Raw genomic sequence first — 27,089 nt, 5'->3', positions numbered from 1 at the left:
CCAATGTCAGACTCCTAGAAAGTATGGCTGTGCATATGAACCCAGATTTTCCAGACCTCGAGACCAGGCTCTTGACGACCATAATATATATACTACTTTATAAAGAAATAACAGTTTTGGTCTTCTAACCTCACTCTTAGAAAGGTTTCCCTGATTATAGAGATAAGAGGAGGTGTAGAAAAGTTGGAGATGTTGCTTTTGCTTTTTAACAACTGATAAAGTCAGAAACAATACGGAATAACATTCTAATAAACCTAATCCTCCTTGCCAGTCAAGCATATCTGCCAAATGGAAGAAGGAAGAGAGGAAAGATAAGGAAGGAAGGAAGGAAGGAAGGAAGGAAGGAAGGAAGGAAGGAAGGAAGGAAGGAAGAAGGAAACAAAGAAGGAAGGAAGAAGAGGAGGGAGGGGTAGAGGGAGGGACAGAGGGAGGGAGGGAGCAGAGAGAGAAAAAGGAAAGATTTACCAAGCACCATGACGTTTCAATAGAGTCTCAAGGCTCTGGTCAGAGAATCAGGGCAACATTTCCCTTCCCATAAACATATCCACGATCTAAACTTAGACCACAACATACAAATTATACCTTTCGGCAAATAAATACATCATATATGGTGAAATGTGGATGACGCCTTCTTCACACACTGAGTATGCCTATGCCACAGACTCATGCTCAAATATAAACACCCGTCATCATCTTGGCCCCAAACTGTAATAGTAAGAGGCAAAAAATTAAATAACCTAGATTTATATATATTTTACAGGATTCTGCATAATATCATATTAGTCATTTGATGTTTTTTCTACTCTATGGAAATGGTCAGGCATGGGAAATAGGACTGTATGGAGGTATTTCTTTTACATTATGTGTTTTTTTTCTTTTCTGATTTCTGAGGGTATAAAGATAGGGAAGATTGGTAATTTGGGAGTAAACAGTTTCTTATGAAAATGTCATGCAGGCTTCAGTGTAAACTTGATTTTAAACTAACTTTTCGATAGAGAGACATTTGGAAAGGGCCCGGTGGCCAGTCTGCAGACAGCTCTGTAGCTGGGCCATGATATGCCAATCACTTGTGAACTAATCTAGAATCACAAAGTTTTAACCACCCCTGTTTATTGTGTTTTGACTTCATGAGTCCCTAGTACCATGGCTGCAAGGAGACTTTTCTTAACTTGCCCATCACATGTTAATATTTTATGTACACAAGATGATAAGAGTTCATATTTATTGTATGCTTATGCTATACCAAGCCCTGTTTTGGGTGCTTTATGTAGATTAGTCTTCATCAGAAGGTATCCTTACTATGCCCATTTTATAGAAGAGGAAAGTGAGGTACATAATGCTTATAAACAGTAATAGATAAGGTGGTTTCCATTTTTTTTTTATTCTGATCTTCTAGTACACTTCTCATAGTCTCCTTAGCAAATTCCATCTAGCTATGACTGGTTTAATCTAGGCCTTAGTCTGTCCGTCATTCTCAATCCTGCTCATAAAGTTCTGTGTTTATTAGTGGCAGAAGGTTTTATGTACTCTATCAGTTATATTTTACTGCTTAACAAAACACCTTGGAAAGTTGTGGATTAAAATTAAAAACAATTTCATGTGCATTTTATCACAATTTTAAAAATTAAAAAGGAAATTGAAGTCAAAATAAAGAAAAACAAAAATTTTACTTCTTTATGACTCTGTAGGTCAACAAGTTAGGCTGAATTATGTTAGTTTTTCTGCTAGATTTACCAGGGGCCACATGTGCGACTATAGTCATCTGGTGGCTCAGTAGGGTTGAATGATCTAAGATGGCCTCATTCACATGTCTAGGAGTTGGTGTTGTCTGTCAGCGTGGCCACCTGTCTCAAGCAGACTAGCCACTACGCCTTTTTGTGGCAACTGTGTTCTAAGCCCCAGTCTTCGAGCACTTTTAAAGCCTTTGCTTGCATCACATTTGCTGCTCTTCCTTAAGTCAAAGCAAGACTCATGGTTAAGCCCAGGATCAAAGTTGAAGAAAACTACACAAGGGTATGGGTCCATTACAATCTAATACATAATAAACGGATTACATATTCTTCTTCTCTTTCAAAATGGCCAAAACAACTCAAGCTTAAGCAAAAGACTAAATCAGAGAAGGAAATCCACATGTCCTACTAAGCCACGAATATATCAGATTCTAAATTTGGCCTTAAGTTTGAGCCTCAGATGTAAATGAATACCAAGTCCCATATTTCCATGAAATATATTTCTTTTCATAACATGTTTTGGAAAGAGGGCCACCAGTTTTGTATTTAAATGAAACACAATATTTCATCTGAGGGCAAAACAGCATTAAATATTTTTTACAAGACCCCACTGGATGATGACAATGGCTAATGCTGTATTCTTGCCATGGGAACTTTTGTTTTACTGAACCACTAAAATTACAATCCCATGTACTCATTTTCTGTTGAAGTAATGAACAATGGTGTGTCTGAGAGAGAAATTCAAAGTGCATCATTTATCTTATCCTATTTTCAATTAGGCCGAATAAAGTATAAAGTTGGTTCCAAACTACATCACAGAAACAGGGTGAGTAAATTTATTATACCACTAGAGTGCTAATCTTAGCAGATGGTAGAAAAAATATTTTTAGCATGAAATATGCTAAAGCAATAAATCTGAACAAGGTGGATCTTATCAACTAATATCTCCCCAGTGTGAGGTAAAACTCCTGTATGACAACTCAGCATTCTTATAAAGTCTGGTGGATGTGGTTAGATATGGTTCTCAGTGAAAGAGGGGAAAAACAGCAAAATGAGGAACAAATAAGACAACAAACTATACACCCAGAGCACTGCACTGAATTTAAAAAAGTGAAATGAAGCGACTGTGCTTCATTTGATTTAGCCGCTGTTGCATTTTATTTCTAAAATTATGCCTACCCCAGAGTCTTGTCAGTTCTCCACTTGAAAGTCTCTATTAGGTCAGTTTTGGTGTGTGCACACACAGTCACACTTTACTGTTAATCACCATTAACCAAGGCAAGCATCCAATGAGAGAGCCCAGGGCAGGGCTCCTACAAACTGGGCTCTGGCTCTGTATACCTGAATGAGGGCTCTCAGTTCCGTGGATGCCTTTGATTCATGGTTCAGCAGTATCCAGCTATGAAGCCCAAGCAGATGGAGTAGGTTGCTCCCCAGAATATGCAGCATGTGATACTCAAGAGTTCTATAAATATGTGTACCAAGTGGAAGAGTAAAAAGTAATAGATTTAAAGCCATGATGTGTTTGAGAACTCTGAGAGGAAGTTGAGCCAAAAATTGTTCAGGGTGACCATAAACTATGTGTTTTATAGCTACCCTATATCTGGTTAATGTTAATGTCCCTAAGAGGTACTTTATTAAAGTAGATCAGCGTGGTGATGGGTCTGAGGTCAGAAAACAATGAATTCATGCTCAAATATGCTAATTTTCCAAATGACCTTGAACTTGTTATATGATTTTTTTTCTTGGCTTTAATTATCTACAAAATAAAGGACTTGAACTCTAGCATCATTACATAAAGAATGAGTGTGAAGAAAAGGAATGAGTCAGAATTAGGACAAGTTGCACTTTAGGTGAGCAACAATAAGCAGGACCCAGTGACTCCAGAGTCTAGGCATTTCTCTTAATTAATCTTGGCAATATGTCAAATAATTTGAATTATGCCTTGTTCATTCACTTGAATTGAAAACAAAGCTAAAACCATTAGGATGTTGAAGAAATTTAGTCTGGACAAGTCATGAGTTACCATCTTAAATTTATTATACTTTCCATGCTCTATACTTTCCATAGTAATAGAGGTATATGTTAGAAATTAAGGGTTGAGAGAGTTTGGGGTAACAACTACTTCGGTTGGTGACATGGAGAGGTTTAGGGGGTAGGACAGGTAGTGGGTATAGTGCTATAGTTCCTCAGTGTTCTCCCCTTTCAAATTCCCTCACTTGAATCTTTACTGTCTCAGGGCTAGCACAACCTTTATAGACATTAATAAAGCTCTTGTGGGAATGTGGAATTAGGATGAAGTGCCTGTGTTGCTGTCCATGGTTCTGACCATCCTACTGCTGTTTTGGCTGTTTTCCCCGACAATGGAAACTGCTGATGACCTTTCTCTCATTTATCCAAAATGGAATAAGGATTTCTGAATTAGTTCTGAATTAGTTCTGAGACTAGATCAAAAGGTGTGAGACTAGATCAAAAAGTGTGAATAAAGTCAGAAGGAGAGATACAGGCACTAAGAGATTATAAGGGAGAAACAAATAGAAATATGTTGGTGCTATTTTCAAATAATCACAGGTACCATAAATAAAACCACAAATCACCATTGTCAAAATGTGGACTACTGAAAGAGTACAGCATTTGTGCTTAAAGCTACATAATTATGGCAAATCCTGACATAAACAGACACATTTAAGGGAAGGGTGCAGAACATCAATCTGGTTCACTAAAACTCACTGGCTGAATTACACCAAAGAGTTTACAGCTTTCTTTGACTTTGCATTTTCCCCTCTTGGTAACATTTAGCAATTTTACATTGTTGCAGAACAAACAGAATGGTTACTTATTTTGCATTTCATGCAGCTAATCCCATGCATGTGTGGCACTGTACCATGTTCTCCAAAGTATTCCTTGAAGAAAGAAGGTGTAGGGCTTCCCTAAATTCCCTCAGCTGTATTTATGTCTAAATCAGGGAAATTTCTTGTGAAAGAGAATGCTTTTATATCCTAATATCTGTTTTCTCATGTTTTCTCCATAATTGTAGAATATTAGACACAGGACCCCACAGAATTAAGATTACATTTCACAGTCACTCAGCAATAACAAGTGGCCAACTGATTAAGTTACAGTCATTAGGCTTAAAGTGGAAATGTCCCCTTGCCATCTTAAAGAGTTCTGTCTTGAGAGAACATCTCTCCTTTGCTCTCTTCTGCATCCATCCTCCATCTTGCTGCCTGCATTGCCAATGCCACAGGAGACCAAGAAGTTGAGGACTCTAGTCTAGGGGTGGTGGAGTGGACAACTGGAAGGCTCAGGAGGAACAGAGCTGCCATATAGCCCTGGACTTCATTCCTCCCTGAGTATCATGTAAGAAAGAAATAAGCACATGTTTTTTCCCTAAGGCTCTGCCATCTTTTTTTTTCTGTTACTAGCAGCTGAACCTAATCTTAATTAATACACTATTCATCAACATTTGATGAATGCACAGCAAATACTGAATCATTTATACTCAATCAAAAAAAAAAAAAGGAATATAAAGAAAAATAAACCAACAAGCCAAAGATTTCCATGAGGTCCTTTTATTAGTACATATGAAGCAGGAATCCCCAAATATCTCCATTGAAGCATTGAACCAGAGTTCCTTTTCATCAAAATAAATAAATAGCCTTTCCAAAATAATTCTTAAAATTTTATTTACAACATAGTTTTTTTTAAGATTTTATTTATTTATTTATTTATTTATTTATTTATTTATTTATTTAAGACAGACAGAGAGAGAGAGAGAGGCAGAAACACAGGCAGAGGGAGAAGCAGGCTCCATGCAGGGAGCCTGATGTGGGACTCAATCCTGGGTCTCCAGGATCACACCCTGGGCTGAAGGCAGGCACTAAACCGCTGAGCCACCAGGGCTGCCCACAACATAATTTTTTTTAAGAAACAATTTTCTTCCTTCAAATACTCTTTACTCTTATCCCTTACCCAGGAGAAATACTGAGAACTTCACAATAAACCTTTTAAGTGGATGATAACAAGAAACTTGAAGGCACCAGCCACTAAAAATGAATTAGCCATCTTAGATTTCTAGGCTCCCCAAGGAGATCAGGACTCTCTTTTCCTGGTGATATAGGTGTGCACTTTGAAATGATTTTTGCACAAAAGTTAGTATTTTCATGCAGCATTAGGAGTGGCCAGAATCCCATTAACTCTGCCTCTTATGGAAATTGCTATGACCCTTATTTCTAGCATTTGGACCAACTGTCAATTGTCTTTGAATGCAAAGAATGGTGGTGATCTCTTTGTATGCAGGCAGGTTGCATTTAAAGATGGACAACCATTTGAGAACACTCTACAGAAAGGACCAGCATTCTTCTCCAGAGTCCCCTCCCTTCCCTCTTCTTATTGCCTGGAAAATGCCAGGAAAGTTTAAAATTAACGGCGACCAATTGAAAAAGAAAAGGATATCAAAGAAACATTTATTCCGAGATGCGCCTCTATTTCTTTCACCTTTACATAAGAGCACAATGGTTTCTGTCAGGTCCTGCTTTCGTGGAGGGGATGGGGTAAAGAAAAGCTCATATACAAGATAGAAAACATGTTTTTAAGCACCAGCAGAAATGTTTATGGTTTCAAATGTTATGAATACAATATAAAGCAGGGCTATACATTTTTCTCAAATTCTGTTAATGTTACTGACTTTAAAACCTGGGTTCTTTAGAATTAAAGTCAAATGCAAAAGGCGTAAGTGGTAGTATTTTATGCACCTACACCAATGATTCATAATTCTCCACTATGAGGCTATAAATACTTCAATTCCAATCTATCTGGACACAAAACTAATATTAGTAGCCATAGGCACCGCAGTCACTGAAGGAGGCATCCATAAGAGGATCAAGGTGCTTAGTGAGTCCACTTCAGAACACTAGAGTAATGAGGCCAAGATATTTATGTTTCAGTCTTCACAAAGACCCCTTAGTGGATCTGTAATTATTGCTCTCCACCAATTGGTTATATTCAGCTGAGATTTGATGTTGGCTACAATAGTAACTGAGTGAGTATGCGTGGATGATTCAGGGCAAAGAAATTCCCATTGTTAGAAAGACAAGGCACAGCACAGGCCCGGCTAATTGGAGTAACTATGCCATCTTCATTCACAAAGGAGTCAGAGACAACAGTTAGATGATTTCGCTATCTGAGCGGTTTGGTTCCAACTCAACACCAAAAGAAGGGATAATTCTTCCATCGGCAAAATTCTCTTTTTTCCAAAAAGAGATTCTTTCTCTTGAACACACAGCAAAGTGATGGGGGTAGAAGGGAAGAGAGGAAATGACTCCACGAATGCGGCACAGGGTAGATACATGCAATAAAGCTCAAAGTTGTTATTCCAGGATGCCTCACCTCCCCCTCTTTGACAACATTGGACATTAATCTTACTTAGGATCTCTAAAGAGGAAGAGGGTGAAACACAGATTTAATAAGAGATTTGAGAAATGGTTGTATGATTTCCCTTTCCTCCCGCTTTTCCCTCTCACCACAGGAGGTGGAAAACTTTCCTGAAGAGGGTGTGGAGTGGCCAGAATTCTGTCCCCTCCCCTACCAGTGTCCCTAAGTAGAGTCCCTCACCCAATCTGCATAGAGGGAAATGTTAACGTTCTCATAATTAAAGCTCTGCTTGCAATCCCCAGGCAATGTTACACTATATCATCCATTTAACTTTATTGTGATTGATCTGTGTCAACTTTAACTATACTCACAAGGAAGTCAATAAATAAAGATCAATAGTTTTTTATTTCTTCGGCTCTTTTTATTAGAAAGAATAGATGGGTTAAATAACACCAGCAACAGCAGTGGCACAGAGCCTCCCTCAGTGCTTTCCTTGGTAAAAACTGTATTAAAACAAATCAGATTTAAATTCACAAATGGGATTGCATCATCATCTGATCTGTCATTAAGTTGCCTTCAGCAGTTTTAAATGCAAATATTGAAACAGAGATTGAATGTATCTGTCCTCTCTAAAGATAAATTTTCTTCACAATATGCCCAAACTCTTATTCTTTAAAATTCCTAGCTTTTGCAGTTCTACTTTAGTGTATTTATGACCTATCGGGACTGAGTGGTACTCTATGGATGAAAAAGGCTCATGTTCAGATGGACAAATGAATAATTCCTTCTTCTACGTAAGGGAGGAGAAGCCTGGACCATGCTTTGTGTGAATTCAAAGGTGTTATGGGCAAATATCTGGGGATGACCCAGTCGTGCATAGACTTGTCCCCCTACCCCCACCCAGAGCTACCACAGGGTCATAGAGGGCTGTACCTTGTTAAATGTTAACACTTTAGTTGCCAAATCTTGAGATTAGGGTGAGAAGTCCTAAGAGAAGGGTTAGGATTGTCAGGGTAATGGCAAGAGGGCATATATAGCAGAAACAATCTAATATCCAATAGAGATTGATTTCAATATTTTGATAACTAGAATAACTGTACATGTATGGGTCAGCTGCTGAATGTCAGCTAACTCTAGAGAGAACTAAGAATAATATTCACACACACACACACACACACACACACACACACACACAGAGTGGAAGTGTGACCATCACCAATTTGCCTTATGTGAAAAAATAAGGCTTCCAAAATCTGTGATACCTGTAACAAATAATGGGAGGTCAAAACCCTTTGGCCAGTTTTCCTACCAGTCAATTTCATTTTAGATAGTGTTCCCACATAGAAAATAATTATTTCTCCTAACTATCCATGTGTTAGCTCATTCTAATTTCAAAATTTCAAAATAAAAGCATATAAATAAATTGAGGAAAGTCTATATTTGTATTCCCAGTTCCAAATTTCTCTAAAGTCAGAATTGCATGCAGCTATCTCCCTGTTGAACACTGCCACCCAGATGTCCTGGTGATACCTAAAATAGATCCTGTCCAAACTATGTTCTCCTCTTATTCCTGACTGTTAGAGAAAGGAACCCCATTGCACCCAGTTACTCAGGTGTGAAATATACTCATTATTTTTTGATGTTTCCTCTGCTTTGTTCTGTACTCACTGAATACATTGTGATAGCTCTTTTATTGATCGCTTTAATTCAATTTGATAAAAAATTTAAGTATCAATATGAAAAATACTAATGAAGAGGCAGATCATCTATCTTTAAAATACTATTTATATACCTGCTTATTGCCCATACTAAAAAACTGTATATGATGCAATGTGTTATACAGAAGTACCATAGGACAGACATGAATAAAACATGATGACAGCTCAAGAGTGGAGAGGAATACGGTTGAGGGCCTCAGGAAGACCAAGGGAGGATGCAGAACAGGGAAAATTCTGTAAGAAAGAGAAAAATTGTGGAATGGAAGAAAAATCCAAATCCAAATCCAGTCTTGAGCAAAGATTAAGGAATAAGAAAAGGCAAAATTGGTTTTAGAAACAATGCAATGACTTTGCCTAAGTGAAGGGTTTCTATAGGACTTATTATCTATAGGATGGTAATGAGGGGAAATACTCAAATGTCAAATTAAATTCATATTATGGAGGGTCTTGAATGCTAGGCTGAGCCATCTGTACATAATTGAAAGGGTAAGAAAGTGCCTAAAAGTTCACTCTAGGTCAGTGCATGGTGCTGCTATGGATATAGGGTGTTTGTTATATGCTGCTGGTGAAAAATGGATTGGTAAGGTTTTTGGGAAGACACTAGTCAGTATTTATTAAGAATAAATGGACTACCTCAGAAATTGTTCTTCTGGTCATCTGTCCTGTAGAAACATCAGTTCATAAGGATGCATACAGTTCAAACATATTTTTTAAATTGTTTTAAACTGCTAAAAAATTAAAGCAGATATAATATGAATGCCTATCATAGGGAAAATAACTGAATGACACCATGACATAGAATGCAATTAATAATATCTAGGTCCTATTGACCTGAAGGGCGTCCATGATAGAATGTTACAGGGCACATATAATATATATATGAAACTATATGTCACACACACATATACAGATATATCATACATTATCACCCAGGAATACATATACATCCTATTTATATAAAATAAACAAAAATAAAACACTAAATATGCTTAAATAAAATGTGCATAGACATGTGAAAAGTAAACCATAAAGCTGTTAAACTTCTATAGAGGATAGTAAAAAAAAAAAAAAAAAGGCATGTTTGTCACAGGTCCTGCAATTCTCTTTATTATAGGAAATTTTTGGAAAAAAGTAACATTTAGCTTACAAGGAAGTATTAAATAATAGTGTTAAATACTGTTCAGTGTGTTTATTATCAGAAAAAAGTGGTCAGATTGCAAAACAGTATGTACGGTATAAGCCCATCTGTATATATGCTTCCATGTCCTTAGAAAATAGTTTGAAAGGACACACACCGACATTAAAAGTATATATGTGTGCATTTCTTTCTTATTTTTACTTCCATATTTTTTTTATTTTCTTTTATTCATTAATATATGTATTGGAGGATATACAGGCTGACAAACACTCTCCTAAGTTCTCCTTTCTTGTTTTGAGTTACTATTTGAGTTCAAGTCTGCTAAATGGTATGCTACTTGAAGGCAAATGGCTCTGTTTTCTCATATTTATATTGATCACTGTGCCAAATATATGCTTCAAATGTGATGGAAACAAATAAATATCCACTGATTAATAAATGTAGGAGAGAACATAAGCAACTTGCTCAAGGCTACTCAGCTAATACTGGACCAAACTTGTCCAGTATTTTACAGAGAAGGACGTCCATTAGGCTATAAACCCCCCAAAGTTCTGAGAAGATTGTTGGCATGCCTTGATCCCTCAAAAGTTGAGCACAGGTGCTGAGGAAATTAAAATCAAATGTCTATAACTAAAATGTTAGGATAATCATTTACCAAGGTATTATGTGTTCTGAGTAACGTGAATCTTCTTTTCTGTTGTTGACCGTCTCTCTTATGCTGAGTTTTTAGTTCCCACATATAAATGAAACATCTTCCTGAAAGAGCTTGGATCTATTTGCCAATGGGTTTATGATTCATGTTTATATAGGTTATAAATCCTTTTTAGGAATTACAAAGATGCCTTGCTTTGCTTTTCCTAAGCTGTTTGTTTTTGCTATTACTTTACATATTGTTCTGTGTGTCCAAGATACCAGAGACCTGAGCATTTGGCTCAGCAAATGTCCCTTCTACCTTTTCTATATTAATGTTGAATACCAGGGTTCATAAATTGTAACAAAACCAACATTCCAGTCCATGCGGGTTTTCTAACCATGAGTCAAGTCCTTAACCCTTAACAAATATCCAAGGACTTAGTTGCATACAGTGAAGTACAACCTATTGAAAGATGGGGTTTCTGAGTACCTAAATTTAGAAAAAAATAAAACTTTCAAAATTTGCTACTATTTAATAGGGTAATTGGAGAGTCGAATGAATAATAGAGGTGAAAGTGTTTTTGTAAACCTTCAAGTACTGTGCACATAAATGGAGTATTAATTTTATTAGTGTTCTCTGTTTTGGTTTGTATCCCTATAACTGACAGCTGACGAAAAGTGACACATACCAGAATCTTTGGGATGTGCATTCATTTAAATGATAACAGACATATAATCTAAATGTCTCAGGCCCTCCCATCTTCTAGGGTCACATTCTCCTTTAAATTTCCTGATGAAGTGACTCAGGCCCAGTCCCACACATGGGAAATATAGTGCAGTCCCAAATACATTTGAGAGTTTCCAGGAAGGGAAGGCTGTCCTACTTTCCTGGTCACTCCCACTGATTTCTCCTTACTTATGGTCCTGCCTCCTCACACAGTTCCTCTTTCCTTGGTCACTTTATTCATGTATGTTATTTCCTCTGTCCTCTTTGCTTCCCCAAAGCACCACCAGTGCTTTTGCATATGACTAACTTTAATTTATAGTTTGGGTAGAATAGAAGAGATCATGGCCCAACACAATACAGGAACAACCTAAAATTGAAAAGCAAATATCATTAAAGTCCCTTGGCCATGCTCGTTCCACAAAATTTCTCACCAGTCATTTATATCCTTAAACACCTAGCAAAAGTCTCCTGTCCCTCTCTTTTATCAACTGCCACTGTAAACTCAAAGTTTGTGTTTTTCAATTATGCAAAACTATATGACTATTTTCTCTTCTTTTCAGTAATAGATCCAAAGAAGCTTCTTTCTTAAAAAAAAAAAAAAAAAGCTCCTTAAAGTATTTTCCTATACAAAAGTGCCATCTGCCCCTAAATCTCATCACACCTAACAACACAAGGTTTTTTGTTTGGTTGGTTGATTTTTTGTTTTGTTTTTCTGGTAAACTTTCAGGTTCAAATTCTTAGGCAGCACGGTAGTCATAATGTTGGTGTCAGAGGATTCTCAAGAGTCATTTGGGAAACTTTCAGATCTGCAGTAAGTCTTGTCCTCCGTAAGAGAAACTCAGCAAGAAGGTAAGAGGTGGCAGAGGTATAAGGCTCCAGTGTAGATATCTAAAACGTCTCACAGGTCCTGAAATAACATCATGGAATCACAATATCTGAGGTTGTTCTTAGAATCAACCTCTTTATGGTAATGTCAACTTGCCAAGATACTATAGGGTAATGGTCTTCTGAAATTCTGCAGTAGTACAGATGGAGTACACAGTGATGTAATGAAACTACCTGCCCAGTACAAGTGACTGTGCTTAAAATTGTAGCCAAGGGTGTCATTTTAATTTACTTATAATAATGACAGTTGCAGTTTTTGAGTGTATACCACGTGTGAGAATTTGGACATAATTTATATATAGTCTCTCTGACTGTGCAAGGTACATAATACATATGATCCTTGACTTTAGACACTTGACTTTCCCCAAGGCCATCTAGCTGGAAAGTGGTGGGACTCCAAAGCTCATTCTCTCCCCTTACATTATTCTGCTCTCTATGTGTTCCTGAGTTGGGAATAGACTGACCACCCATGCCTGTGTTCCCTTCAACTCAGAGTCCTGTTGCTCAAAACTGCTCTAAGTGGCAAGGCCCAAGAAGGTATGACTATTCTTCCTGACATCCACCTTAAAGGTTGACTACATCCCACTTTTCTTTAAAACCATTTATGAATCTGTCATTCATAAATTTGTCCAAACCCTTTTAAAATCCATTTATATTTCCTGCCAGTATCACCTTTTAGGATAATGAGGTCCCTTGTTTTATTACCCACTGTGTGAATTAGTATTATCTTTCAGTTGTCCTTAACTGACCTTCATCAAGTTTCAGAGGGCATCACCTCCTTATTTGCCCTAGGCTAATGGACCCTTAACTATCTTTAGATCATCCATCTAAGATGACAGAACATTTAGAACAAGACAATGATTGCACCCAAGAATGACAGCATTCCTTGACAACCAAATGGTTAGTGTTGGGTGGTGTTGGGATTGTCAAAGATGCTTTCTTCCACCTGAAATAAGGTACACTGTGTCTTAGGAGGCTGTGACCAAGCAGCAATGCCCTCAATGGTCCTACACTAGCACACCTCCTAAACCAACCAGATTGAGAGGCTTTCTACATGGATCTCAACAAAACCTTAAACTTCTGGCATCATAATAAATAAAACTCAGGTAAGGAATGGAAGTTCAGACAACTATTGAGAGTAGAATAAGATGATGATTGTAAAGGCACTGAGTTATAGAAAACCATAATAAGATTCGGATACAAGGAAAGGTGATAGTCCATCCCTGAAAGTTGGGCACACAGCAGACACCTGACTAGGGGGAACCAGAAGTAGAGCACAAAGTCAAGCAAAACTGATTTCCACACACGTGACCTTTCTTAGACTCATGAGATAATCAATATGTATTTTGGCCTGAAGAAAATATTCTACGATTTCAGGGAAAGAGAGTAGTAATCTCATTTTATATGTACTGAATTTTTTGAGGGGTTGCCACTATTCACTTCTGTGTAAACTTGGAACAGTATAACTTTTTTCTAGTACCATCCCCACTCTCCCTGATAAATGGTTCTCTTCATATCTTGCTGTTTCATAAGTCCCCAGTCTCTCTTAGTATAGATCTGTCTAACTTAAGACTCACTCCTACTTATTTAAAAATTTTAACCTCAATTATGATTCAAAGTTCTCTCCCCAGCCCAGGCTAGAGCCGTTCATGGCCTCTAACAGCTTGAAGTAAGGATGAGGAGACTGAGGTAGGAACATCTCATTACATAGCTTCTCTTCTCCAGGGCCACTGCACACTGTGAAGCTAGTTGAGCACTGCATAATTCCAGTGATGCCACTCACAAAGACTACAAGGCAAACAGTACCTTCTCCACCAAAGTTATTCCAACAAAGAGCCCTGTTACTTTAGTGACATTCCTGAAAGTTACACAGTGTACAACATGTACACTTGCTCATGACCAACTTGACAGCTCCTCCAGTTTGTTGGAACAGGAGAGAAAAGAGAAGCTAATGGGTCAGTATCTTCTTAACTTTGAGACATTTCCATTGATTGCCCTGCTTTCCTGGCCTTCTCTGTCTTGTGAATGAGGAGAGACCACATGTGTATCCCCTTCCTCCCTCCCTCCTCTCCTTTTCTCTCATAGGGTACTCATGTAGGCCCTGTAAGTATCAGAGTCAGGAATACATACTGCATGGTTCTCTACCAGAGACTTAGCTCTGGCTCCACTGTTCCAAACCTTCCACCCTCATCTTTAGTTTCCTTCAAAAAAGTGTTCGAATCAAGAGTGGAGTCAATATAATATCATTCCTATTCCTTACATCTCTATAGCATCACCCCATACACACACACACCACCACCACTACCAAAAAAAAAAAAAAGGTTTTGAGTATAGACATTCATATTCTCAATAGATTAAAAAACATAACTTTCAATTTTCCTTGAAAATCATCAGATCCATCTTCTTACTTTTATTCAGCATTAGACACTGTGCAGTTTATCAACTTATGATTGAAAAAAAGTGAAGATTAAGTTGTATCCATTTATGTAGGTTGGTGGAAATGCATATTTTGATCAGATGCTTGGTTTCCTTCTCTTGCTATCTGTAATGACATACATAGAGCTATGCTCAAGGTTATAAATCTTTTTCACACGGACTTACTAGAAGTGACTAAAAACTAACTTAACCTGTATTAGATATAGTTCCGGATCTGCAGACACATTTAAGCTCTCTTTAAGCAACAAATTGAAGCCATCACTCTACCTAGAAGTCAAATCTGTTCATTGTCCTCACTGATTAAAATTTAGAAAAATCTGCCTAAAATAAATCATTCATGTAAATTAACCCTCAAGAGGTGCTCTCATGGAGTCTGGGCACTATTTATATACAGAAGAGTTTGCCACAGCCACGAGTGACATCAAGAAGCATTTGGGATGAACAAGTGCTGAGTCACTTTAAAACTAACAAAGTAATACAGGCAGTTATCACCCAAATGCATTATTTATCACAGGGGCCTCCTGACGCCTGTGCTTACCGAGGAACCCTCCTGTGATATTGAAGGCCAAGGCATCTCCTCTCCTTAACAACAGTGTTGTATCTTTGGCAACTCGAGCAGGAACTCAGAAAATCAATACCACTTCATGAGCCAGGTCTTGGTCTTCTCCTTTTACGAGGATTCTGTCAATGCAAGGGGCCATTACTGTACTTTAAAGGCATGATATAAAATTGCTTCGACAAGATATAAGACACACCGTTTGCAAGAACCTGGTGAGAGTATTTTAGTCAAAGTTAAATAGTTTCATCACGTAATTACTTCAATTGGCAAAGCTCCAGCTGAACGCACTCTCAGAGGGGCTGTGCCTTCTATTATGGGTGGCGGATTGTGAGGGAGGCCTGTCGATTGGATTCAGGTTGTTCTAAACAAGGTCAAACTGTTAAAATGGAGGCAGAGCCCAGCATCAATGCCATTGGCAATGACACTGCAACAACAGGGTTGACAAGTTGCTCTCCCTTTTTTTTTTTTCCTCCTCCTACTAAGTGGTCTGAAAGTAGCTTTAGTTTTATGGCTATAAAATATTTCATCCTGATTTGCAGTCTGGTAATTCATTTTCTAAGGACTGTTTAGAATTTATTCAGGGGGAAAAGGAAACTCTGTTGGTTTCTCTAACCGATTCCCATTATATGACAAAATTTAACTTTTGTATTTTATGAGGTTTTATGTGTTCCACTAAAACCATTAGCTGGTTGTCTCCTCATGATAAAATTTAATCACTTATATAATACCTTAAAAGCCAATGACAGTTTTGCATGTATTTATGTTTTTTTTCATTTAAAATATGTGGGTGTCATAAAGATAGCTCTTATTGGGTGGAAGAATGGGGCTGGCACTAAAAAACAGAAAATCTGTAAGTACTGAGCCATTATGTATCACACAATAAGAATGAGGCACCGTAGCCTACAAACTGCATGAAATTTGAGAAAAAGTGGATGATAATCCATGACCACCATTCATATTTCAGTGATAACCTGAGTGCACCCAAGCTCCACATTTAGCATTATTCCCATATAAAGCTACTTCACTGCTATGAAATTTGGCAATTTAACAAAAATTTTAATAATAACAATGACAAATAGACTCAAAGGACATGCATGTACACCTTGCAAAAATGTCTCATAGAAACTAATTACATTAAACCTGCCCTTCGTAATCAGAGATGCTCTCACAATTCCACTTCCAAGTAACACTTCCCAAGTTTAGATGGTTAATAAGGACTAGAGGAAAAGTGATTTTCTCTCCCCCTCATCCCACTTCCACCTACAGAGTTCCAATTATGGCATCACTTAATCACCACACATATTTATTTTAGAGTTATTCAAAAGCATTATGAATTTATATGTCTATTATTAGATTTATTGGTGCTAATGATTTGGATTTAAATAGCACTTTTCTTCCTGAGGCTATAACAGTTTTTCCTGAATGACCTAATTCATTCTCTCTGCATCCTCAAAAGGGAAGTAGAAAAGGGGCAAGGGTCAGCCAACCCATTTGGCTCAGGACAATCTTAACCTATAGATCAGAAAGAATTAGCTTAAGTTCCATATATTCTGGTAGTAATGGGTCAATGAATTAGCTAGATTTTTAACTGCAAGAAGTGCAAGCACCACAAAAATATTGTTCATCATGCTCTCTCCAGCAACTATAGTAGTGTCAGACATAAAAAATATTTGTTAAATAAGTGAGTGAATAGATGGATCCACTGAACAACCAACCATTCACAGAGAATTTCTGGTAGAAATCTGCAAACTCTCAAAGCTAGTGGAAGTAAAATCTGGGATGTTTGGCAAACTATCCCCTCCAATTGCAAGGTGTACATCCTTCTTTTTCAAAAGACACAAATGGCATTACTGGGCTGAGGCACAGGTGTGGACGTGTGTATGCTACCACAGTGATGGTTTCAAGAGAATAAGAATCTTCAGTAGCCCCCCTCCAAAACCTTTCCTACCTTTAAAGGAATGAACCAATTTCCCTATCAGAGAACAAAGCTTTTCCTTCTATGATGAAACAGAAAGCCTGAGATAGAAATGTTCCTAAGAAATTATATCAGAGTAGGCTGTGCTGTGGGGAAAGGCAGGTTTACTATGAGGCTAAGGAGCCTTAAGCATCAGGGCGTCTACAGACTGCTCCCAGGGCCCTGGAAGGACCAATGAGTCTTCATGGTCATATGTTTTGTCAAATTTAAGAAGGTAAGTTATTTTTGTATTCTGTTTTTGTAAAAACACCTATTCTTCAAATCAAATAAGTTTCATACCCCACAAATCCTGGATTTCCCCCAGCTGTGGGAACAAATTTATTCTAAAATATCAGTGGTGCTATGCAACAAAACTTTTATTTTAGACTCCTGCTTCTTCTTCCACACGAGTTAGCAGGTAGCTCTTCTCACTTTGGTCATTGAGGGATCCAGCTACGGAAGGTTCTCACCATCTTCTGACACTGCTATCTTAACATGGGCCTACCAGTACTGCATCAACAGGGGGAAAACAAAACTTATACCACTGCAAAGTATTTTAATCAGAAAAGACACTCACTTGCTTATCTTCAGAACCCACTGGCCTTAACTAGTATGTGGATCAAACTGAGTGCCAGGGGAAGCTGGAAAAACTTCCTGTGTGTCCAGGAAGGAGAAGATAATTGAATGTGGGAACCACTATTAATCTCTATCCCAAAAAGTAACCTTCTGATTTTGCTTTACACTGAAATTTACTCAATGTGATATGTAAGGTGCAAGAAGGGTAAGGCATTCAGTTCCTAAAGAGTGGGAAAGCAGAACTCACCTTAAGAATTCCAATCACCGGGGCGGGGTGGGGGTGTCATTCATTATTTTCAAGCACTCAAAACTTATCTGGAGAGATTCAGAAATAAGAAGAAAGATTGAGAGACCAGCTCTTGGTGTTGCTAGGAGTCATCCACTGCTCAGAAAGATTCTGCTCAGGTATTTGGATACACTAGTTCCACACCAAATACCCATATTTTTTTGTGATGAAATAGCTGAAAATTCCTCAAGGTTTGTCCCTGTCTAAAGAACAGACTTACTAGCATTTCAGGTCCTCCAAAACCCAATTTCTGTTTAGTTTTCCTGCCTCTTTTTCTTCCCATTCCACTTCCAAAAACCATAGTCACACTGAACAACTCATCATTCTCTGAGTAGTACATTACTCTACCTTTTGCTATCTTTTGATTGCACACACTATCCTCCACATTGAATGTGTAGATATCTTTCTCTGATGCATCTGATGAACTTATCCTTCAAATTGAAGTTCAAATATCGTCTCCATGGGAAGCATGCCTTCCTTACAGGACCTAGTTAAGACAGGACAGTTCTACCATTGTGTTCTATTTCTCTGTTTTTATTTCAGTTACATCATATATCTTCTGGTTTATTGACATAATCTCTTTCCAGTTAGACTATAAACCTCATCTATGGGGGGAGACCAGAGCTTCATCCCAGAACTCAGTTTAGCCTTTGCCAGATGGTCAGAATTTAATAAATTATTGTTGCATTACTGAGGGAATGAATGACTAGGGAAGGAACACAATGACCAAAGAGAATCTTAGGATTGTCAAATGAGGCTGATACAGGTGATCCCAAATCTAGAAAGGGAGCAAGAATAAGCCCTATTTTGCTAGTTTAGATACTGCTCATTCAGGGACATGTGTCCACATGTCTATGCAGGACCAAGCACTGTAATTTTTGAAGTGCCATTTAGTGCAGGTGTTTCCATAATTGGGATGAAGTGAGAAAATTCCATGCTCAATGGCCCTAAAAGTCACCCTTCCACCTGGGTAATGCAATGGTCCAAGCTTTAAAAGATGTATGAATTGCTTTTCCCCAGAGGGACCCAAGCAGAGAGGGGATGTACTTTCTAAAACTGCAAGTTATTGACCTTCCACTGTAGCAAATCTGCAAATGTCAAAGCAATGAGTGTTTCTAAGGAGAAAGCTACTGTTTAAAAACAGATGTTTAAAATATAGGACCTTGAGAGCTGCCCTCTCTCCAGATAGGATTGCTAACAATATGGGGAAGCACAGAATACAAACATGTATCATTTCCCCTCTTTCTTCTCCAAGACTAAAGAAAGGATATTAAATGGGTTCTTGCCTTTGTTTATCCAACTTAAGACTGAAGAGTGAATTCCTAAAATCAAGATGAATCTCAGGACAAGAGAAGGTTAAATGGCACTATGACACTGTGTGTGTAATAATGCCACAGGATTTTGCAGTGCCACTGATTATACAAAGCACTTCCTCGTCATTCTCATTAGACCCTGAACTAACATTGGCAGGTTCCAAGAACTGGTTGGATTAGACCCATTTGGCAGGCTGGACAATCCATCGCCAAAAAGTTGTGACATTCCTAAATATTGGTAAAAAATGGAAGCCCCCTCCCAAAGGTAGAAGAGTAGGATAAATAACTGGATTGTTCATTTTATTTTGAGGGAATCACAATTTTGGAATTATTACCAAGTTACTATTCTGGGTGCATGGATGATATGAGGGATGCTTTACTCATCTGAGAATGTATCTCTTAATTATTTATTCATTCAACAACTTTGAGGGACGCCTGGGTAGCTCAATAGCTGAGCATCTGCCTTTTGCTCAGGTTTTGATCCCGGGGTCCTGGGATCAAGTCCTGCATTGGGGTCCCCATGGGGAGCCTGCTTCTCCCTCTGCCTAAGTCTCTGCCTCTCTCTCTGTGTCTCTCATGAATAAATTAAAAGAAAACGACTTTGAGTATGACTCATATTTTAGCATTGTGCAAAGGATAAGACATACAGAAATAAGTAATAGCCCAGCTTTGAGTGAGTTTATAGAAACAGCTAAGTAATTAGAAAATGATGGGGAAGTTCAGTAATGCTGAGGTGGCAAAGAATTGTGGAAACACAAAGAGTCAACTGCATGCCTCAAATGGAAAGCAGGGAAGGCCTCCTGGAGAAGGCAGCACCTGTAGAGAGGATGCAGAGAAATTAACTATGTGAATAGGAGAAGAAAACACTTTCTAGGCAAAAGAGACCCATGAACAAAGAAAGGCATGGCACAAGAAATAAAATATCTGTGCAACACAAGTCATTTGGGCAGGTAGATTACAAAGTCAGGAAATGTAGAAAAATTATGAACATAAAGAAATTCTGCAATCCAGTTGTTCCCTCAGGGAATAAAAGTTTCCTCCAAGGCCTGTGGGAGGACTGATGACTGGTTTGGTTGAAAATACACATTTAGACATCTGTGAAATTGACCCTTCTCCTTCAACCTGTAATAATATCAAAACCAGATTTTATGAACTGGGGCAAAGGCCTCAGGCCCAGCATAAAAGGCCATAGCAAGAAACTGTTGCTGCAAGTCAGGAAGAGTCCTCTTTTCTTGTCTGAGTGCACTTCAGCAAAAGGAGATGCTCATTTGAGGGGCTGCCTCCCAATGGGACAAATAAGGGGGAATTTCCCTGCTTCTATAAAAAATGAACTCTCCTGCTTGGGTTATGGCAAATGTATTTCACAGAGGAAAAGGTTTTTCATCCCATAATGAGAAAGAATCATTAAGATGCAAATGCCTTCTGGAGAGGAAACAAGTGAATAATGGGTAAATGGTTAATAGCAGTACCATTTCTGGAAGCAGACTTTGCAAAAGAAGGAGAAGGGCAGGTTGGGAGGGCTATGACAGAGAGAGGATGGGTGGCTGTCCTATTGCTCAGAATTAACCACATCCACACCTCACACCTTGGTCACATTTGATAACAGAATTAGGAGGTCTACCTTAGGGCAGGAGTCAGACAACTTTTTTTGTGAAGGGCTAGGCAATAAATCTAGGCTTTACTCATCTCTCCCATTGTCGCTTGAAAGTAACCATAGACAGTATGTAAATGATGAGCATGGCTGTGTTCCCTTACTTACAAAAAATAGTGGATAACTAGGTGCCTATAGGCTTAGTTTGCTGACCTCTGCCTTAGAGCAATAGTTCTTAAATTGTGGTCTCTGGGGTGCCTGGGTGGCTCAGTGGCTGAGCGTCTCCCTTCAGCTTACATCATGATTCCGGGGTCTTGGGATCGAGTCCTGCATAGGACTCCACACAGGGAGCCTGCTTCTCCCTCTGCCTATGTATCTGCCTCCCTCTGTGTCTCTCATGAACAAATAAATAATTTTTTTTAAATTGTGGTCTCTGGACTAGTGATATCAGCATCATCAGGAAATTTATTACAAATATACGTTCTCAGCCCCATCCCAGACTTTTTGAATCAGAAACTCAGGGTCTAGAGTCCAGTAGTCTGTGTAATAATCAACCTCACTCCAAGTGGTAGCTCTTGAAGTTAGGAGTTTGTTAAAGATAAGGTGTCCAACCACACCATGGGCATTTATGATCAGAGGGAAATACTTGTTAAAGAGTGTTGTTTTGACTAAATAGAAAGTAAGATGTGAGAATACGTGCTATAAAAGCCAAAAGATCCTCTGTGAGCATCCTCATTAATTTGACAGGTAATTTTTGTAACCCATCAGCTAAAACCAACATGGCAGCAATACAACTTTCCTCAGTTTGAATTGATCATAGAAAGAATTCCAGAAAACACTAAGAGCAGCTCTGGTTAGGGAGAAATTTGTAGATGACAGTCTTGGTTTCCTTAATGGAAAACCAACATGGCTTTCTTCAGCAAATGGTGAACTAAGTATTAAAAAGGCATTAAGCTGCCTCCTTTGTGATCTCAAGTATGCATTCAAATTCAAGACAGCATTTAAAATATTAAAACATCTAGCAATTTTATTACTAGCTCATTTAAAATGGCGACCATGAAAAATTTAATTTAAGCTACCCAATAATGGCTCATGAGACACTTAAAAATACACACACAGATAACTGAATTTTTAAAGTAAGTTCCTTATTAACTTCTTTCCCCTCATCTATTACCATTGCTATTTTCCAGCTGTATAAACAGTCTGGAGAGTATGCCCTGAATGAATTCACCGTTCAGAAAACAACATAATTACAGCCATTCCAGCAAACCGAGTGCCAAAAAAGTTACAAATTAATTGAAGGTTAGCATTGAAAATTAACTCCTAGTCAGCTTGAAGTCATCTTTTAGGCTACTTTCTATAGAATTAAATAGAGAACACACTCCACATCACTTTGGTTGACAGAGTTTTAAAGATCAGGTGGACAAATGGCCTTCTACCCAACTACCACTTTCCTGTGATCTGATATTGCTAATTCCAAGTGACGCCTGCCAATAGTACCTTAGAACATGCCTATGATTTATGCACAAGACAGAACCACTTCCTTTTCTCCTATAAATACCCAGGCCTTAGAAAAATACCAGTTTATCTTGCCCCATTCTATTTTGTTAGCAACCACTAAGAAACCACATCATCAGAAAACATTTTTCCCTTTTCCTTTCATCATTTAATTTTTTCAGACATATAAACCATTTGCAAAAATAGTACAAAGTATCCCCTATAACCCTTATCCAGACTTCTCTAATGTTATCATATTTACAATTTTAATTAATGTTAATAGCCACAGTTTAATTATCAAGCTCAGGACATTTACATAAAAAACTCAAAACAAGGGCAGCCCTGGTGGCCCAGCGGTTTGGCGCCACCTTCGGCCCAGGGTGTGATCCTGGAGACCCAGAATCGAGTCCCACGTCGGGCTCCCTGCATGGAGCCTGCTTTTCCTTCTGCCTCTCTCTCTCTCTCTCTCTCTCTCTCTCTCTCTGTCATGAATAAATAAATAAAATCTTAAAAAAAAAAACCTCAAAACAATTACCTAATTGACAGACCTTCAAATGTTACCTGTTGTTCCTCTAATGTCCTTTTACTGGTGCAGGATCCAATCCAGGATCACTTGTGATATTTATTAATGTTTCCTTAATTTTCTTTAATTATCACTAAATTTTAAATCTAACAAGCATCTACTAAGTGCCTAAGCTGTGCCAAAGTTGTGGTAAATTCTGAGGATTCAAAGAAGGTTTTGGCCTTTGAGACACTTATACTTTATTGTGAAAATCAAAATAAAATCAAAGCCTAAACATGGAAGAATGTACTAAACTATTGCTTCCTTTAAGAAAAAATATAAAAGAACACTGTTTAGATTTGAGGGAAAAAATAGGTATCATTAAAGAAGACCTTGACCCAAAAGGTTCTTGGTCTTTGCTTCCAAAAACTGATCATTCATAGAGAAATAACATCCAGAGAAATGTATACAATTGTGAGCTACTAGATTGTCCTTGTGGTCAATATTTTAATTCCTTGCACCTAAACAACGTTAGAGAAACAGAAAGGCTCAGTAAAAGTCAAATAACGTGGGGATCTGGGAAGATTTGGAACATAGAGATTATCTCTATGTGTTAGCTTGAAAGCCCCTCTTGATAGTGGAGAAATTCATTCAAACTCCAAATTAAATAAAAATTCAGGGGCTAATTACTATCTGAGGGCCTTTTTTCTTTTTGTACTGCTTTGAAATAGTGTATGTGGAAACATACTATAAGATACTTGGCAAAAAAACAGAGATTTTGGCTCAAGGTTTTTTTGCATGCATGTCTACTGGTATTTCCATTTACTTCATTTCTTTAATATAGAATTTCATATCCAAAGCTGTATATTTGGTGAGATTTCTAGAATCTTGGAGTTTAGAAGATACAGAGATTGCTAGTCTAAGTGATTCATGAGTCTTTTATCATTCTCTTATAACACCTGTAGCAACTCTGCACTCATCTAGCCCAACTAGCTTTAGGAGTATCTTCCTGATATTGCTACAAAACCAATCACACTCTCTAACACCTCTTTTGGTACTGACACTATATAAATGTCCATGAGTCTCATAGCTTTTCTAGAAGCTGTATCACAGTGTTGACACATGATGGAATTTTAGAATCAAGTGAGCATTGTGTTTATAAAATGTGCCCCGACTGTTTATTTTTGTTTTTGTTTTTGCATTATACAGAGGGACTTGGGCCCTACGTGTATCACTTTACATTCATCTCTTATGGGCTCCAATTCATTATATTTGACTCATGATTGTAGCCTTTGAGATCCTGTTGATCATGAAGCAAATAAAAGAGTTACTCTACCTTTTTCCTAACAGACAAGTAAGCCATCTATGTTATCATCAAAGTCATTGTTAAAAGTATGGAACAAAATCAGACTATTGATAGAGGCACAAATCTAGTTAACTCCCTAAACATAACTTTGCTTCATGAAATAGTACTGTTTGGCATGTAATTAAATGGTTACAAATGTACTCATCTATTATCCTACCCACATTTAACCACCTTTGTTTGCAAAGATAACCAAAGATTTTACCAAATGTTCACTAGATCTTGCCCGGGTCTATCACAAAATGGCTATGAAAACGTGGCTTAGCCTGACAGGACTTGGTGGCAAAGCATGAAAGGAAACATAGGTAAATTTAGAACATTTCAGATACTGTCCTCAGCGATGAATGAAAATTGCATGATAATCAGGCAGCTGACATCCACCATCACCAAAGATGAGTTGTTTCTTATTCAGCTGTGTTACCTATACCTGAAATGTAGCATCTATGTTTTCCTCCTAAAAATATTTTTACTTCTCTCTTTCTTTTTTAACTTTTAACACAACAGTCTACACCATCATTACACTGATTTCTTAGAACATTCTCTTGGCATTGTGTCTCCCTCTCTCATGCAATGTATCTTTTCAAACATTGGAATAGCTCTCCCTTACCAGGAACATGTATCATACGTTTCACTTCACTGTCTGAGGAGTTATGTAAACCTCCTTACATTAAAATCTCAGATTGTCTTTAAAATGTTTTTCACACTCAATCAATACCACATTGGCATGTATATGATGCCACACCCATGTTTTCTTATGTCCTGCCAGGTATTTTCTTCTTCAACATAGTGAATACCTATTTCATATTTTCCTATCTTGCAACTTGGTCTACTTTAGTATGAAGTTTTATATTTCCTGGTGAAACTAAAGTTAGCATACAAAGTGGCTATAGTGCAAATGCATAGACTCTCTGGAAACAAAGTGTAACCATTTTTTATAAGCCACGCAAAGGACAAGAGTAAGAAACACTTTTGCTAATTAGTATATGAGGCTGAATTCAACTAAGACTCTTAGGTTATTTCTAATGAGCAAGAGCTAATATTGATAAGATGCTTTTAGATTTTTAACTTAAAAGCACTTTGCCAATCAAAGTGTAAGGATTACAAATTTCCTGAGCCATCTGGTCCCCTTCATAAAGTAATGATTTCAAAAACTTTAGATGGATGAATGGATATAAAATAATAAAGAATTTACTCCTCTGTCTATTATTCATAAAGAAAAGTTTCTCTCTTCATAGAGGCACATTTAAAAAGATATTATTCCATTTGCAGTTCAGATTCTGGCAAAGGAAAAGTACAAACAAATAGCATATACAAATATATAACCTACACTGTTTAAAATGTTCACAATTGTAAGTTCTGGAGATCTAATGTTTAGCATAGTGATTATAGTTAATAATATTGTATTATAAGCTTGCGAGTTGCTAAGAGACTAGATCTTAAATATTCTTACCACAAAAAAGAAATGATAATTATGGGACATAATGAAAGTGTTACCTATGGTGGTAATCATTTTGCAGTATATAAGTGTGTCAAATCAACATGTTGTACCTCTTAAACTTGTACAATGTTGTATGTTAATTATATCTCAATAAAGCCGGAACAAATATACATATCCATATTCAAATCTGAACTGCTCCCTTTATCACTGACAGGCTACCTCCTAAAAGAATTCCAGAGCAGGATTAGTCATAATAACGCCTTCTATTTATTTATTACTTATCACAGAAGACAAGTCCTTTACATTTATTAATATATTTAATTTCAGAGCAGTCAGATAAGGCAGGTGTTAATACCAAATCCCATTTTACAAAAGTGGAAACAGATTTCCAGAAGTTAAATCTCCCCTGATATTTCAAATATCATGACATGATCTGGGATTGATACCCAGCAGCCCTATTCCGTATGTTTTGCTTTCCATCCCTATACCACAACATAAAAGTTGGTGGGAAATGTAGTAAAATTTGAAAAATGTCTCAAACATAGGAGATATTCAAAATATATTCAATACTTTGGTAGCATTATCCCATTTAACCCTTTCAATCTTCCTATGTGGTTAGTGATATTATCACCCCCACTTTGCAGACGAGAGCAATCAGTAAGAGGTGTATATGTGTTCTGAGATTGAAACTACCTACCGCCAGGATATCTGTCATCTGTCATCATTGTATCACATAACATTTTGCTTGCTTGTTGTATTTAAGTAAAAAAATTACTAGTCCTGGTTCTTTGTGAAATGATTAAACATTAATCACACAATATCTAATTCCTCTTCTTTCTGTTCTCCTCCTTGTACAGGAAAGAATGTAGTTCTCCAGCTATCCTCAAGTGAATTGTTTTAAAAGTAATAAGGGGCACCTGGGTAGCCCAGTTGGTTAAGTGTCTGACTCTTGATTTCAGCTTATGTCATGATCTCAGGGTCATGAGATCAAGCCCCACTTTGGGCTCCATGCTCAGCATGGAATCTACCTGGGATTCTTTCTCCCTCTGCCCACCTCCCCCACTCCAGGTGGCTCTCTCTCTCTCTGAAACAAATAAATAAAATCTTAAAAAAATAAAAGAAAAGAAGGAAATTAGCCCAATCTTTTATAGTAGCCAAGAAGTTCATGGGAATCAGCAAAAGGAAATTCATCCCTAAGGGTATTTGTTGGTGGTAAGGAGGTGGGTAGAAGAGAAAACAAATGTACTCTCTCCATCTTAAGCAAATTCTCTGATCTGACATGATTAATTCACACATTTCTGTAAAGGACTCTTTTCTGGACCTTCTTTATCATCTTCTTAGACCTGAGTGGCTAAGAAATTCTCTGAAAA

Source organism: Vulpes lagopus, chromosome 5, assembly GCF_018345385.1.
Source record: "Vulpes lagopus strain Blue_001 chromosome 5, ASM1834538v1, whole genome shotgun sequence".
NCBI classification, from domain to species: Eukaryota; Metazoa; Chordata; class Mammalia; order Carnivora; family Canidae; genus Vulpes; species Vulpes lagopus.
The sequence above is the reverse complement of the archived record's forward strand: the minus strand, read 5'-3'. Positions refer to the sequence as shown.